Source organism: Lissotriton vulgaris, chromosome 3_2, assembly GCF_964263255.1.
Source record: "Lissotriton vulgaris chromosome 3_2, aLisVul1.2, whole genome shotgun sequence".
NCBI classification, from domain to species: domain Eukaryota; kingdom Metazoa; phylum Chordata; class Amphibia; order Caudata; family Salamandridae; genus Lissotriton; species Lissotriton vulgaris.
This window is the reverse complement of record NC_141690.1, coordinates 19,205,929-19,221,753: the sequence shown is the minus strand read 5'-3', so window position 1 is coordinate 19,221,753 and position 15,825 is coordinate 19,205,929.

Genomic DNA, 15,825 nt, shown 5'->3' with positions numbered 1-15,825 from the left:
CAACCAAATTCATTGTGATACGATTCATCATGTTCCTGATCCGGACAGCGGCTACTAAAAAACTAGCAACATGGAAAATTACACGGTGGGTGTTTACTAATTGTAAATACAGGAGAGCTGGCTTCACTTGTAGAAACCCTGCCTCCCTCAGTATAGGAAGTAGGAACTTTGTCCTACTGTCCGCGTAGTGTTCACAGAACATTAAAAAATGTGTTGTGTCCTGTGTGGAAAAATTGTCACAGTTACATGGGCTAGCCTTTTCCGGATTACACCATTTGGGAAAGCAGCCTAAGGTCAAATGAATCAAATTAAAACGAAAACGGGTTAAAAGATGCCTATGGTAGGGACAGTTAACCAGAGTGAGATAGAGTTCGGGTCCAGGTGAGTTAACTAAGATGAGATTAGCTCTAACAGTTGGTTTCCTTAATTCTACCTCGTCTCTCTCTAATGACAACAACTGCAACATAGCATTTTTAGTTAGTAAGATGTCCTTAGATGTAATGGACTCAGGGGATGAGAAGAGCTCAGGTCGCCTTATTGTTTTAATATATGTCAGCCAAGGGATTTTGCTAACATTTTCCAGCAGGAGACAATCTTTCAGGATGATGTGGATCAGGGAAATATCCTGATTTAGCCAGGTCTTCAACCAGCAGGTTAGAGGGGCTGTTTGTATTATGTCAGAAACATGCCTCACCCCCAACTCAGTATGGATAGTATAGGTTGGTGTGGACTGCGGCACTGTTAAAACTGATCTCAGGAATTTATTTTCAGTCACCTGAATTCTGTCTTGGGGGCAGTAACCCCATATTGGACTACCAAAAGTGGCAACTTCAAGACACTTAGCTGTGTACACCTTCAATATTGCTTCTACTGGCCTAGCCCCTAATTTTTTGGTAAAACCCAAGAGTGCAGAGGTTGTTCTTGCAAATGCAATATTTCTGTTTTTTTGTTGCGGGCCCCAAATCCCCCTGTCATCAAAAAGAACTCCCAGATAGGGAAATGTAGGCACTCTTCTAACTTCTTCTCCACAGCAGATAAAAGTTTTAACTTTATTTTTCCTACTGCACTTCCCCATGATCATAACTTGGGATTTTTTGGCATTAATTTTTAGATCCAAAGTCTTCATAAAACTCCCAAAAGCATCTAACAACCTTTGGAGACCTACCCCCGTGCGGGCCAAGAGAACAGCGTCATCCGCGTACAAGAGGACCGGTATAACCAGATCCCCTATACGCGGTATGTCCTGTGACGCCTCCCTCAATGCAGGCTCCAGGGCGTTAATATATAATGTAAAAAGAAGGGGGGCCAGAATGCACCCCTGTCTGACCTCCCTCTCTGAGTTAAAATGCTTAGTGCAGCATCCCTCAGAAGTAACCCTTACAGAGGCTAGAAGACCAGAGTGCAAATCAGCCAAAAGGTTAACTAGGGGATGTTCAAAACCCATTTTTAATAAAATTTGCCAGAACTTTGACCTGTTCACTAGGTCAAATGCCGAGGAGAGGTCCATGAACCCCAGGTATATCGACCCCTCCTTAGCTTTAGTGTATTTATCAATTAAAAGTTGAAGATTGAGGCATTGGTCTAGGGTACTCCTTTTGGCTCTAAAGCCGTATTGTACGTTCAACAAGACCCCTCTGTCATCCAGCCACCCCGTTAGTTTGTGTAGGATAACATGACCCAGAATTTTGACTGAGGAGTCTATCAGGGAGATAGGCCTATAGCATGAGGGGTCCTGCCTTTCCCCCTTTTTAAGAACCGGGATGATGATTGATTTCTTCCAAGATACTGGGATGTTGTTTGGGTCCAAAGCATTAAACACGTTACACAAAATTTTAGACCAAAATTTCGGGGCATATTTAAACATGTCAGCGGGAACCCCATCAGGGCCTGGTGCCTTGTTCTTTAACGTCTGCTCTATCGCTTTTTCCACTTCTATTGCCTCGAAGACTACTGGAGAAACCACATTTCCTGAAAAATTAATAGTTGTGGAATTCTCGATACCTGAGGAACAGTATATTTGTTCAAAGTGAGCTATCCAATCGTCGTCTGCTATGTTAGACTCGAGTGGGGAGTTGTCGTCGCTCGAGAACAGTGGTTGGTTTATGGTTGCCCAAAATTTCCCACTGTCTCTCAGAACCTCAGGGGCTAAAAGTTAAGTCCAAGCCTCCTCTTTCAGCTCATGTTTCCTCGCTTGTAGTTTGTTATCTAAACTTCGATATTTAAGGAATGCAAAATGGATTTTTGATTCATGTGGCCTATGGTCGATTTCACTGAGCAAGATGATGGAGTATGACTTGATCAATCAATCAATCAATCAGAGGACTTGTATAGCGCGCTACTTACCCGTGAGGGTCTCAAGGCACTGGGGGGGGGGGTTCGGGGAGGCGCCGTTACTGCTTGAAAAGCCAGGTCTTGAGGCGTTTTCTGAAGGTGAGTAGGTCTTCAGTCTGACGTACGTGGGTAGGTAGGGTGTTCCAGGTTTTGGTGGCGAGGTGGGAGAAGGATCTGCCGCCGGTGGTAGTAGGCTGGATGCGGGGGACGGTGGCGAGGGCGAGGCTGGCGGAGCGAAGCTGGCGGGAGGGTGTGTGGAAGCTGAGTCCGCTGTTCAGGTAGGCTGGTCCTGCGTTGTGGAGTGTTTTGTGTGCGTTGGTGAGGAGTTTGAAGGTGATCCTCTTTTTAACGGGGAGCCAGTGGAAGTCTCGCAGGTGGGGGATGATGTGGCAGCGACGGGGTACGTTGACGATCAGTCGGGCGGAGGCATTTTGGAGGCGCTGGAGATGATGCAGGTGTTTGGCTGGGATTCCGGAGTAGAGTGCGTTGCCGTAGTTCAGCCTGCTGCTTACGAGCTGTGTTACCGTTCTTCTTGTCTCGGTCGGGATCCATTTGTAGATTCCGCGGAGTGTGCGGAGGGTGTTGTAGCAGGTGGAGGATACCGCATTGACCTGTTTGGACATGGAGAGGGTGAAGTCGAGGATGAATCCTAGGTTGCGTGCGTGGTCGGTTGGCGTTGGTGCTGTTCCCAAGGTGGTCGGCCACCAGGAGGCATCCCAGGCTGAGAGGGTGGGTCCGAAGATGAGGACCTCCGTCTTGTTTGAGTTCAGTTTCAGACGGTTGCTCCTCATCCAGTCGGTGATGGCCTTCATCCCGTCGTGGATGTTGGATTTGGCAGAGTGCGGGTCCTTGGTGAGGGAGAGGATGAGCTGAGTGTCGTCGGCGTAGGAGATGATGGTGAGGTTGTGGTGTCAGGCCACTTGAGCGAGGGTGGCCATGTAGATGTTGAACAGCGTCGGGCTGAGGGAGGAGCCCTGGGGGACGCCACAGATGATGTCGGTGGCTTCGGATCGGAAGGGCGAAGGCGGACGCTCTGTGATCTGCCGGAGAGGAAGGATGTGGTCCAGTCGAGGGCCTTTTCTTGGATTCCGGCTTCCTGGAGGCGGGTCTTTAGTGTGCTATGGTAGACCGTGTCGAAGGCGGCCGATAGGTCCAGGAGGATGGAGGCAGATGTTTCCCCGTTGTCTAGTTGGCGCCTGATGTCGTCTGTGGCTGGATGAGGGCTGTCTCGGTGCTGTGGTTTCGTCTGAATCAGGATTGGGACGGGTCCAGGATGTTGTTTTCTTGCAGGTGACGGGTCAGCTGCAGGTTGATGATTTTCTCGATGACCTTCACCGGGAACAGGAGCAGGGAGATGGGCCGGAAGTTCTTGAGGTCCTTGGGGTCCCCCTTCGGTTTCTTGAGGAGGGCGTTGATTTCGGCATGCTTCCAGCTTTCCGGGAATATCGAATTTTCGAAGGAGACGTTGATGACCCTCCGTAGTTGGGGTGCGATGGTTGAGCCTGCCTTGTTAAATATGTGGTGTGGGCACGGGTCTGTCGGTGATCCTGAGTGGATGGAGTTCATGACCTTGCGCGTCTCGTCATCAGAGACGTTGGACCAGGAAGTCAGATGGTTGGTGCTGATGGTGCGTGCGGCAGGGGTGGGGTCTGGTGCGGTGGGGTCGGTTGTGGTGTTGAAGCTGTCATGGATGTCAGCGATCTTGCGATGGAAGAAGTTGGCAAGGGAATCGCACAGTTCCTGAGAGGGAGGGATGTTGTTGGCATTGGCGCTGGGGTTGGAGAGTTCTTTCACGATGTGGAAGAGCTCTTTGCTGTCGTGTGCGTTGTTGTCTAGGCGGTCTGTGAAGGAGGATCTCTTGGCTTGTCTGATGAGGAGTTGGTGTCTGCGGGTGGCGTCCTTGTGGGCTGCCTGGGTGTCCGGTGTGCGGGCGTGGAGCCAGATCTTCTCCAGTTTCCGGCATGTGCGCTTGGAGGTCAGAAGCTCGTTGGTGAACCAGGAGGCTCTCTTGCTGGCATTGTTGTTGGGGGGTTTCTTCGGAGGAGCGAGGGTGTTGGCACAGTCGTCGATCCACTGTCTGAGGTTGCGGGCTGCAATGTCAGGGTTGTTGAGCTCGGTGGGAGGGTTCATGGCGAGAGTGGAGGTCAGCTGGTCTTTGGTTATTTTGCTTCAGTATCGGCGAGGTAGCTGCTGGGTGCGGTGGTGCGTGGTGGGATTTCTGAAGTTGAAGTGGATGCAGCTGTGGTCTGTCCAGTGGGGTTCAGTCGTGTGGTTGAAGGCGACGTGGGTGCTAGTTGAGAAGATGGCGTCCAGTGTGTGGCCGGCGGCGTGGGTGGGTGTGGTCACGAATTTTCTGAGGCCAAGGTTGGCGAGGTTGTCGATCAGTGTGGCAGAGTTGACGTCGTTGTTGTTCTCGAGGTGGAAGTTCAGATCCCTGAGGAGGATGTAGTCCATGGAGGCGAGGGCGTGGGTGCTGGCGAGGTCGGCGATGGAGTCGCTGAACTGGGCTCAGGGTCCGGAGGGTCTGTATACAAGCGTTCCTCTGAGGGTGGTGTTGGGATTGGTGTGGATCTGGAAGTTATGTTATGTTATGTTATGTTATACTGTATTTCTAAAGCGCACAGCTACTCAAACTGTCTCGGCGCTGCTACACTGAATCCCCCACCGCCCGGCTAAGAAGAAAACATCAAAGGAAAGGGCTCAGAACAAAAGTGTTTTCAATTTCTTCTTAAGGACTACCGGGTCCGAAACCCTCCTAAGCGCAAGGGGAAGCTCATTCCAGGCAAGGCCAGCTTTGCAATTGAAAGAGAAACCCCCCAGTCTGTGCACAGAAAGCGGATTCTGTATGAGGAGTTGGTCCGATGACCGCAAATGCCTAGATGGAGTATAGAAAGCAAAGCGCTTCTGAAGATAGAATGGGCCCTGTCCATACAAGGCCCGTTGGACAACGGCCAGCAATTTGAATTTCAAGCGGGCCTTAACTGGGAGCCAGTGAAGGTGCCGGAATTAAACCCACACACTCTGCCTGGACGAAAAACCCAGCAGGAGCCTCGCCGCCGCGTTTCAGACTACCTGCAGTTTTTTATTAAATAGCCCAGACAACCCACTAGAAGCGCGTTGGAATAGTCTAGCCTGGAAAGAATCAGCGCCCGGACCACCGTTTCTTTAGCCTCTGCAGGCAGGAGGGGGAGAAATTTGTGCAGTGTTCTCAGTATGCCAAAACAAGTCCCAGTAAGTTTTTTGACATGCATAGCAAAATTCAAATTTTCCTCACACCAGACCCCCAAATTTTTTGCAAGACCTTTGTCAGATTGAGGGGGCGGAAAGTCCGGAGGCCACAGTCTGGCTCCGAAATCCACAGGAAACGCTCCAAACAGGAGCACCTCCGATTTCTCCTCATTACACTTGAGCTGCGCGTTGGCCAGCCAATGAAACACAGCAGAGAGACAACATTGAGCCGAACTGACCGAATCCTCGCCCCTTCTCCAGGTGAACAATAGCTGTGTGTCATCCGCATAGGCCATCACCTTAGCCCCCAGTGACTCCGCGAGGTAAACCAAGGGAGTCACATAGATGTTAAACAAAAGGGGGCTAAGCGGAGAGCCCTGCGGGACACCAGTGGAGAGAGGGGTTGGAGACGAGGCAAATGGCGGCAGCCAGACCTGCTGAGATCTATCCTCAAGAAAGGATCAAAGGCAGTTCTCGGCTGAGCCCGCAATACCGATAGCATCCAGCCGCTCGAGGAGGAGAGAGTGGGGGACCGTGTCGAATGCCGCCGAGAGATCCAGCATCACTAAAGCTGCTTTCCCGCCGGCATCCAAACAGTCCCTGATGGCCTCCACCACCTCTAACAGTGCCAACTCCGTGCTATGGGTGGCTCGGAACCTCGATTGCGCAGGATGCAGCGCGCCCGCCTTCGCCACAAAGTTAGTAAGCTGTGAGGTGACCGCTTTTTCGCAGACCTTGGCCAAACTAGGCAGCAGAGAAATGGGTCTGTAATTGGCGGGGAGCCATGGATCCAGGGTGAGCTTCTTGAGCAAGGGGAGTTGGAGTGCCTGCTTCCAAACATGCGGGACATACGCCTCGCGAAGTGACTGGTTAATCAAAAGATTAACCTCCGCATGTGTTCGGCGGTGTGGAGGGTGTCGTCTGCGTGGGTGGTGACCTTGATGGTGGACTTGTGGTCGATGGCTAGTCCTCCTCCGGTGCCTTTGGCGCCGTCCCTGCGGGTGATCTTGTAGCCGTCTGGGATGGCGACGGCGATGTCTGGGGCCGGGGAGTCGTTCCACCACGTCTCCGTCAGGAAGGCTATGTCCGGGGTGGTGGTGTTGAGTAGGTCCCACAGTTCGATGGCGTGTTTCCGTGCGGAGTGGGTGTTGAGGAGTATGCAGCGGAGGTGGTTGGGTCTAGTCCTCGATGGTTTGGTCGTTCTGTTGCAGGTGAAGCTGCAGTTCTGACAGGAGAAGGGTCCGTGGGTAAGTTTCGGGGCTGCCTGGATGCAGCGTTGGTCTCGACCGGTGTTGAGAGCATGGAGGGATTCGGCGTCGTAGCTGAGTCTAGGACTGGCGCGGTGGGGTGCGCGGGGTCCAGGGTTTTGGGCGCTCGGCGCGGTCCAGGCGCGGACAGGCGCAGATGGGCTTGCCTCTGGCATGCCCGCTGCGCGCGTCTGCTGCACGGCCGCGCAGCGGCCTGCATTAAGAAGGAAGGAGCAGCTGGGAGGCGGTGGCGAATGGGAGAGGAAGGGGGCGGGCCGAAGGGGACGCAGCGGCAGTAAGAAATGCGGGAGGAATGCGGGGGCGGGCGGGCGAGATGGGCACTAGGAGACAAGCAGGCCGAGATTAGAAACAGGCAACAAGGTTAAAGGCAGAGAGAAACGATTTTAAAGTGCAGCAAAAAAGAGGAACTAAAGGAGAGGGAGAGACAAACAGAGCAAGAGGTCAGACGTGATACTTACCGCCCACCACTGGGCCATCAGGGATGAGACGCAGGCGGGAGCCTGCGGGTGGAGGAGGGCCTCGAACTTCCAGCGACTGTAGCAGCGGCGTGGGCAGCAGCAGAGCACCAGCAGGGAACGCTGGAGCGGTGGGGGAGCGGACCTGGCCTGGCATTGATCAGTCATTTTGAACAGAAGGTGTAATCTAAGACAGCTGATCCTTTCCGGTAAAAATGTGTGACATGAGATGGTTGATCTTCAGGGAAGCGCCAGGTCAGTTCGCGCAAGGACATCCCTTTCTAAGGCAGCTATCAGAGTATGACCTACAAAGTCTGATTTTTGGAACTGTTACCTGCGATGGAACCAACCTCTGAGACTACGTTTTTTTGGTGGAGAGGCTGCAAAAAAAATGGTGAAGTAAGTTTAGATTAAAATCTCCAGTCAAAAGGAGATGAGCTTTAGGATGAATGGACCTGCTATATGAAATTACGAGTTCCAGCTCCTTCACCTTTTGCATTTTCCCTGAGGCTGCCGGATCAATGTACCCATTCAAAAAGAAACAAGAATAGTATGTCCCTTGAGGAATTCTGGCTCCAATTCTTGAATTCTATACCTGAAAAGATGAGATGTCCAGTGGCGAACGCAGGGGCTGCAAAGTCCCAGTAAGCCGACACAAACCTAGACAGGCTGCCCATTGCATGGCCATTGGTGGTTTCTCTAGAGGCGGAAGAGAAAAACTTGAAGTAGCCTTCAAGCTGGGTTTCCACGTCACGCCACGATTCTTGAATACCTATAATTTCATAGAAGGTTAAAAAGGACATTGCGTCCAAATCTGTTAAGAGATTTTGAAGGCCAGCCACGTTCCAGGAAAGTACACTTATGAACTTGGGCTCATTCCTCAAGTTTGGCGTTGCCGCAGGTATAGCCTTTAAATGCAAGTCAGTTGTATAAGGGTCCAGCCAGGCTGGCAGCAAGCCAACACCAGTCCTTTTGAGGCATCTCCGCTGGAGAAGTAGCTAACTTGCAGTGTATCCCAGCTTCGTTGTGAAAGGAAATGTTTAGAGCCTGTGAGTTAACCCCTTCCATGCTCCCGTCGGCCAACGGCCGACGGGAGCACTCCCTCCCTGGTGCTGCGCACGACCGTTGGCCATCGCAGCCCCGCCTACCCTTTAGAACGCCTGCACCACGGGGGAATTGCCGCCGCGGTTAAGGCGTTAATATTGTCTTTTGAGTTAGGGGGGCCACTTGCGCTTCTGAGAAGAGATGATGTGCTTATGGATTTAGCTGGCCAGCTGAGGCTTCAGGATTTGTCCTGATAAAAGGGGGTCTGGTGGTTAGCACACTCAGGATCCTTCTCAATAAGAGCTGGTGGATATCAGGGCCTTATTGGGACTGTCATCAGTATACTCCATTCTTCTAAAATCTTGTGATTTTCACATATTGATTGAGTGCAACAAGTCACGGCTGTTGCTTCCTTATGGGCTAATATATTTGAAGGAATACATTGGGGGCCCGATGTAGGTAGGGCTTTACCGATCGGTATCGGCCGAAAATACCGATTTTTGGCCCTTACCGATCGGTAAACAGCCATCGAGATGTAGGGAACCAAAAACAGAATGAATCGGATAGAAAACCGATTCGGAATGTGTACCGAACGTGAAAGAATCCGATACGTACATACCGAAAATCGGATATGTAACGAATCGGAAAAACACCGATTCGGTTACAAAGACCGAATCGGTCCATGTACCGATTCGTTAGTGACACCGAATCGGAAAATCACCGATTCGGTCCCACTACCGATTCGTTAGTGACACCGAATCGGAAAATCACCGATTCGGTCCCACTACCGATTCGTTAGTGACACCGATTCGGGAAATCACCGATTCGGTCCATGTACCGAATCGGTAAAAATACCGATTCGGACATGATCCGAATCGGAAAACATGCCGATTCGGATGAATCTCCGATCGGGAAATACCCCGATTCCGACAGTTGGGGAGATGTAGGGAGGCACAGAAACACCGAAATCGGCTCAAAATCGGTAGAATTCACTCGGTATTTACCATGGATTGCAATCAGGTGGTAACCAACTCCAACCCATATAAACAGTCCCAAAATGCATTGCAACTTGCAGGATGGCAGCTTTCTATGTCATTGCGAGGCGGCTACGGCTACAGCAGGAAGGACAGAGGGAATGGCTAAGAAATGAACAGGTCTACAGACAGAGGATAACCCTGTTCATGCTCACTGAGGCTGAGATCCTACAGAGATACAGGCTGGACTCTGACACCATACTTGAGCTCATCAGGGACCTTAAGCCATACTTGGACCACCACACCCCAAGGGCACACGCCATCCCTGCGCACGTCCAGGTGCTATGCAGCCTACACCTGGTAGCGTCTGGCAGCTATCAAAGTGGAGTAGCAGCAGCAGGAGGGGTGAGCCAGAGCAGCCTGTCAAGGTTCTTCCACATATTCCTTGACGCCATGATAGACAGGATGGACCAATACATCTCTTTCCCTGCAACCCACGCAGAACTGCTACAAACCAAAGCGGACTTCTACCAGATGGCACACTTTCCCCAAGTCATCGGTTGCATAGATGGCACGCATATTCCGATTTGCCCACCAGCGGACACCGAATACATATACCGCAATCGGAAATCGACACACACCATCAACGTGCAGGTGATCTGCAATGCCAAGTGCACCATCACAGACCTGGTAGCAAAATTTCCAGGGAGTACCCATGACTCCTATATATTCCAACAGAGCGGCATATATGCACGGCTGATGGCTGGCGATTTTGGAGAAGGATACCTCCTAGGTGAGCCACATCATCAGACCCCCATAACACATAGTAGGTAGGTGTAATACATGTATGCATGTGTCTAATGTGACCCCTTTCTCTTCCAGGCGACAGTGCATATGCCCTCCGCTCATTCATACTCACCCCCTACCTCAACCCCTCCACACCCAGCCAAAGGAGGTATAACCGGGCCCACATACGCACCAGGAATGTTGTTGAACGGACCTTTGGCATCTGGAAAAGTAGATTCAGATGCCTGCACAAGAGTGGAGGTGCAAGGCAGTATACCCCCATCACCTGCTGCAAGATCATAGCTGTATGTGCAATGTTACACAACCTTGCGGTCAAGAAGGGCACTGAGGTGGAGTTGTCTGACTACGAGGACTATGACGACGACGAAGCTGTGCCACTGACACAGCCAGCTGGGGTGTGTACGCCATGTGATGGCAGATACAGACGTGAGGAGATCACTGAGAACTATTTCTGACTGAGTACAGATGCAAAGACAGCTAAATGTTGCTTGGAAAATAAAATTTTTAATAGTGATGCACCACAGTTACATCACTGAAGTGCATCAAAAAATGGAGTCTGTCAAAACAAATAAAGTCCAGGGTCCTGGTATGATCATCCCCCCTTGCCAGCCTATTTTTTGGCCCGCTTTCCAGACCCACTGGGGTGTCCCCCGGCCCCCTCCGAATGGCCTGCAGCATCAGCGGATCGCCTGGTGCTCCTCCTTGGCTCTGATGCAGCGCTGGCCGGGCTGCTGCGGCTGCTGCTGTCTCCAGCATCACCCAGGTCCAGGGCAGGATTGGAGGCGGCGTTTGAAATTAACATGGCCTCCATGGCCGTGGTGATCCTGGCCATCCCCCTGGTCAGCTCAGCCGTTTGCTGACTCTGCACCGACTCCTGATTTGCGCTTCGAATGCACAGCTGGGCGGTCGCCGCTGCAAGGCGGGCCATGGCCCGGTTGAGCACCCGGGCATCCCTCCTGCGCGCAACCTCATGCTCCTCCTGCCTGGCAGAGGAGTGGGTGATGGCAGTGGTCAGCCTGCCCAACCCTGCTGCCACCTCCTTGTTGCTGTCCACAACAGCCTGGAACCCCTTCACCAACTCCCCCATCTGCAGGTTGTGCTGCAGGAGCTGGCGTTGGCAGGCCATGGTGGATCTGGCCTGTTGGCGCTGGATTTTGACCATCTGGCCCTCCAGGCCCAGGAACACACTGCCCTCCCGTGCTGGTGCAGCAGTGGTGGTGGTGGTGGTGGTGGCACGGCGTCTGGCACTGCTGCCTCCGGCCTGCTGAGTGGGCTGGGGTGCCACTGGTGGTGGTGTGGTGCTGGCCGGTCCCGGAGCCCCTGCTCCCAGGACAGGTAGGACGGGTGGCAAGGCCACGGTTGTGGCAGGAGCTGTTGTCGGCGGAATGGTCTGCCTTGTTGGGGAGTTGTATGGTGAAAATTGCAAGGGGGGTGAGCTGGGCAGTACTGGGGAGTGCACTGCCTGGAAATCAATCACCAGGACTCCCTCCATTCCAAGCCCTGGGGTGTCTCCTTCCTCATCCTCTTCCTCCTCCTCCTGGCCAGGCTGGCTGGTGCTCGGCCCTGCCACTGCAGTATGTGATGTCGAAGCTCCCTCTGCTGCCACAGTGGTGCCGCCTGATGGTGCCCCTAGGTACAAAGAAGCATTTGTAAACTGAGTGCCGATGTATTACAGTCAGTACAATTATGGCATTCCACATGTCCTTGCATCTCCTTACACCGTGTCACACTGTTTCCTGTCTTGTGATTCTGCACTGACATATTTGGCTAACTTCTGCTGACTACATGTACCATGATGCTTGTCTCTTGTATGTTGGTGACAGTACAGTGCTGGTGTTTGCCTATGCATTGTGTCTAATGGGGAGGTGTCTGGTAGGGTGTGTCATGATGCGCATGCTTCTTACCTGTAGCTGTGGCCATCGCAGTGCTGTCCAGGGTCCCGATCCCTACAATGCTCTCCCTCTCGATGGTGCTGGAGACAATTTCCTCCAGCTCGGTGAGGGGTGGCGCCGGGTTCTTGCCTCCTCCGGTGAGTCCAGCCTGCCTTTGGAGGTCGGCCAGCTTCCTCTTGGTGAGGCTGCGGAGGTCATAGAACCTTTTCTTAAGTTCCTCAATGGACCTGGGGGTGACTCCAGCAGCATTGACCTTCTGGGCGATGTCTGCCCACAATCGCCTCTTGGTGCTGTCTGGCACGTTGAGGGACAGCTTGCCAAAGAGCTGCCGGTGCACCCTCACCACCTCCTCAACCAGCACCTGTAGTTCTGTGGTGGTGAATTTGGGCTTCCTCTTTTGGGAGGACTTCTGGCTTCCTGCCTGATCTGCCATATTCTCTTGCTCCTGCTCAGTCTGCAACCTCCTTCTCCCACTGCTGCTAACTGTGTGTTGGGCTCAGGCAGGCTTTCCAGAAACTTCTAGAAACTTCTTAATTGGCTGCACCTGCCAGGGTTGCCACTCCCTGTTTGGGTGGGGGAGGGGGAGCCACCTCATTGGCTGAATCGCCTATTGCCGAGTCTGCTTTTACCGAATCGGTAAAATCCGAATCGGTAAAATCCGATTCGGTATTATCCGATTCGGTAAAAGCCGAATCGGGTCATGCAATGCATTCCTATGGGCTTTTTCGCCATGGGTCTATGATTGCCGAATCGGTTTTTACCGAATCGGCTTTTACCGATTCGGTATTAGCCGAATCGGAAATATCCGATTCGGTGGTAGCCGATTCGGTAATTTCCGATTCGTTGTTGGCCGATTCGGTAATTTCCGATTCGGACCGAGCTGAATCGGAACGTACCGAATCTCATTACCGATGCCGACCGAATCGGTTTTCAGTCGGTATTTTTTTCCTACATCTCGTTTTCCGATTTCAGAATACCGATTCGGCCCGCCTCGGTATTTTGAAATCGGAAAATCCCGTTTACCTACATCGGGCCCTGTATGCCCACGATATTGTTAGAGTTTGAATGGTGAAAGTTTGAGAGAGAGGTCAGAGGTTTGACAGTGTTTACGTGATTCAAAATGTTATAATAGCCTTGGGAAGTATACTCCGGGTGTGAGCTTTGATGTGTTATTTTGACTATGTCGGAGGGGATCAGGGCCGTGGGCAAGCCATGCAATTCTTGATTGTGAATCCCGTCTTTTGAAAGAGGGGTGGTAGTGTGTCCAGCTGCTCCATTGGGCAGGTCATTCCCGCGTGGGGATTGAGAGGGCCCATTAGTAGGGAGGGTCTCGGAAGCTGCCTCTCTGAGTAGCATATTCTGATAAAATTACACTAATAATCCAAGCATCTGAAGTAGTTGCTTTGCATTATGAAATTCCTGGATTCTGCTATCCACAAGTGATTGGGGGCCAGACTCAATAAGTCTGGAGCGCTGCCCTGTGTCAGTAATTTTTGACCTTTTTTTATAAGCTTGTGCCACCTTCTTTCTGTCTCACCCTCTGGTACCTTGTGGGGCCTAATCTCAACGAGAAGGTTGTCTAAATAAAGGTCGAGCCTGATTTAAGAAAGGAGATTGGAACCTTTGTCTCTCTCCTTAATAAAGACTTTTGCTCTTTTCAACCTAAAGAATCTCCTTCTCTGTCCCTAAAACATAAGTACCTAGGAGAGGAATGTGGGGAGCTGTGAATTTCTGAGCAGTCTTTGTTCTCACTGGTACTAAATCACATGTTGTCTTCTAAATCACACTGAATGTATGGCCTCTTTGAGACTCATTGGTTACCTTTCTTTCTGTGACTATCTGTCTAGTTGTTTATTTTATTTAGTGCGAAGACCAGAAAGATAGAGCAGCAAATGTCAAGAATTAGGGGGCATATTACCAACAACTAGCGATATATATCGCTAAATAAGCTTAACAACATTTTTTTTATCACTGCGCATCGCCGGATTTTATCGCAGAGATAACGTGCTATTAGCAACGTTTATCTCCAATGCGATAAAATGTATGGCGATAGCGGCGAAATGCCTGAATATTGATGGAAATGCAGTGATGTTCAGGCATTATCACTAATAGGGTCTTAACCTGAATAGCCACCTCCCATTGGCTATACAGACTAAGAAGTTGTCCGAGCAGGGGTTAGGTTTTTGTGATATTCGCGCTTAGCGCAAATTTTTTCATCGCTACGCCTGCATTGATAATAGGCGATACCGATGTTAGCGACTGCTTTCAGTCGCTAACAGGTTGGGTACGCCCACTTTGCATATCATTAGTGATAAATATCGCTAACATGCAAAGCGGGCCCCAAACTGCTCGCTATCGTCTACAAGCTGTCGCTAACTGCTGTTAGCGGCAGCTTGCTAATAGGGCGATTAAATTATCACCGCTTTGCGGCCGAAAACGGCCACTAAAGCGGCGATAATCTCGTATCGCCCGCCTTGATAATATGCCCCTAGATCCCAGTTTCACACCTCCATTAATAAACAGATACTGCTTTTCACTTTACATAGTCAAATGCTTTCAACGAGACAAAACCACTTTTCTGTACATAGGGAATTGACCTTTAGGCTCATAACAGTGTAATAAAAAATAGGAAAACACAACTAGTACCTACAAAGTAAACAGAAGTTGTTGCATTCAAAGGTTTAAATATGCCTAACTTCTTGCTATTTTCCGAAATTACAATTTTAGTGTGCATCATAATTTAGAACAAAAAACTATTTCTATGTCTTGTTAAGACATTCTTGAGATTTTGAGTTTTGGATGTGCCAAATGTCACTAGCGGCCTACATCTAAAGACAAAAGGATAGACCAATCATTAAAATAAGTGTGGCATTGTAATTTTCAATTGTGTTAAACAATTCACATAGAACTCATTGCAATGTGTGCTACTTCTACACACCAGAATGATGGACATTAATCTTTCTCAATCCAAAAGTACTCATTTTAAGGACCATGAGTGATCGAAAGTAGGATCAGACATACAAAGAATTCAAACTTTAAGTAGTCAGTTCTGTCATAGTAAGGAATGCCCAACCCACTAAACTATTTTTGATAGCTATGGCTCACACCTAGACTCTCAAAGTTATAAGAACATTCCATAACAAATACACTTCAGAGTTGTCCTGTATAGAGAAGTGAGTCAAGGTAGCCCCTTCCATCAAGATGTCTCATTGGAATTACAGGTTTTTGTAATCAGTGTTGGAAAGGATTATGTTTGCTCTTTTTCAGGCCTGGCTCAATAGCACAGTTGTCTGTAAGATCTATCATTACGAATTCTTTAAAATATTCATAGACACAGCTTTGGCTGCGCCCAGAGGAGCCCTTCTTCCTCATTACACGCTACTGGCTGGTGAATCATTCTGTCTCTTGTGCAACACTTTCATTGCAATGCATGAGAGACTATTTTACATCTCCAGTGTACACCTAATCACGATACATTTAATTATTTCACTTATAGATGCATGCAGGAAGCAATTCTTTTTCGATATTTTTTTTCACTGTAGTAGCCTTTTTTAATGATTCAGCTCACGACTCAAAATGACAAACCTAAAGGCTTTATTAATGCTGGTTTTTAGTGAAAATGGTATTCCACTCACCAGTCCATGATCTAGTTTGTTAAAAATATAGGCCATGGCATTAAATCATCATATTATGACCAAGAAGTACTAAGTGCAGGTGACACATGCTTAGAGGAGAACATTATATGTCCTTGTTTTCAGGCTATTTGATACCTACTTGCAGTGCTAGACAAAAATTGTAAATGAAAGTAAGCTACAATTTATCCACG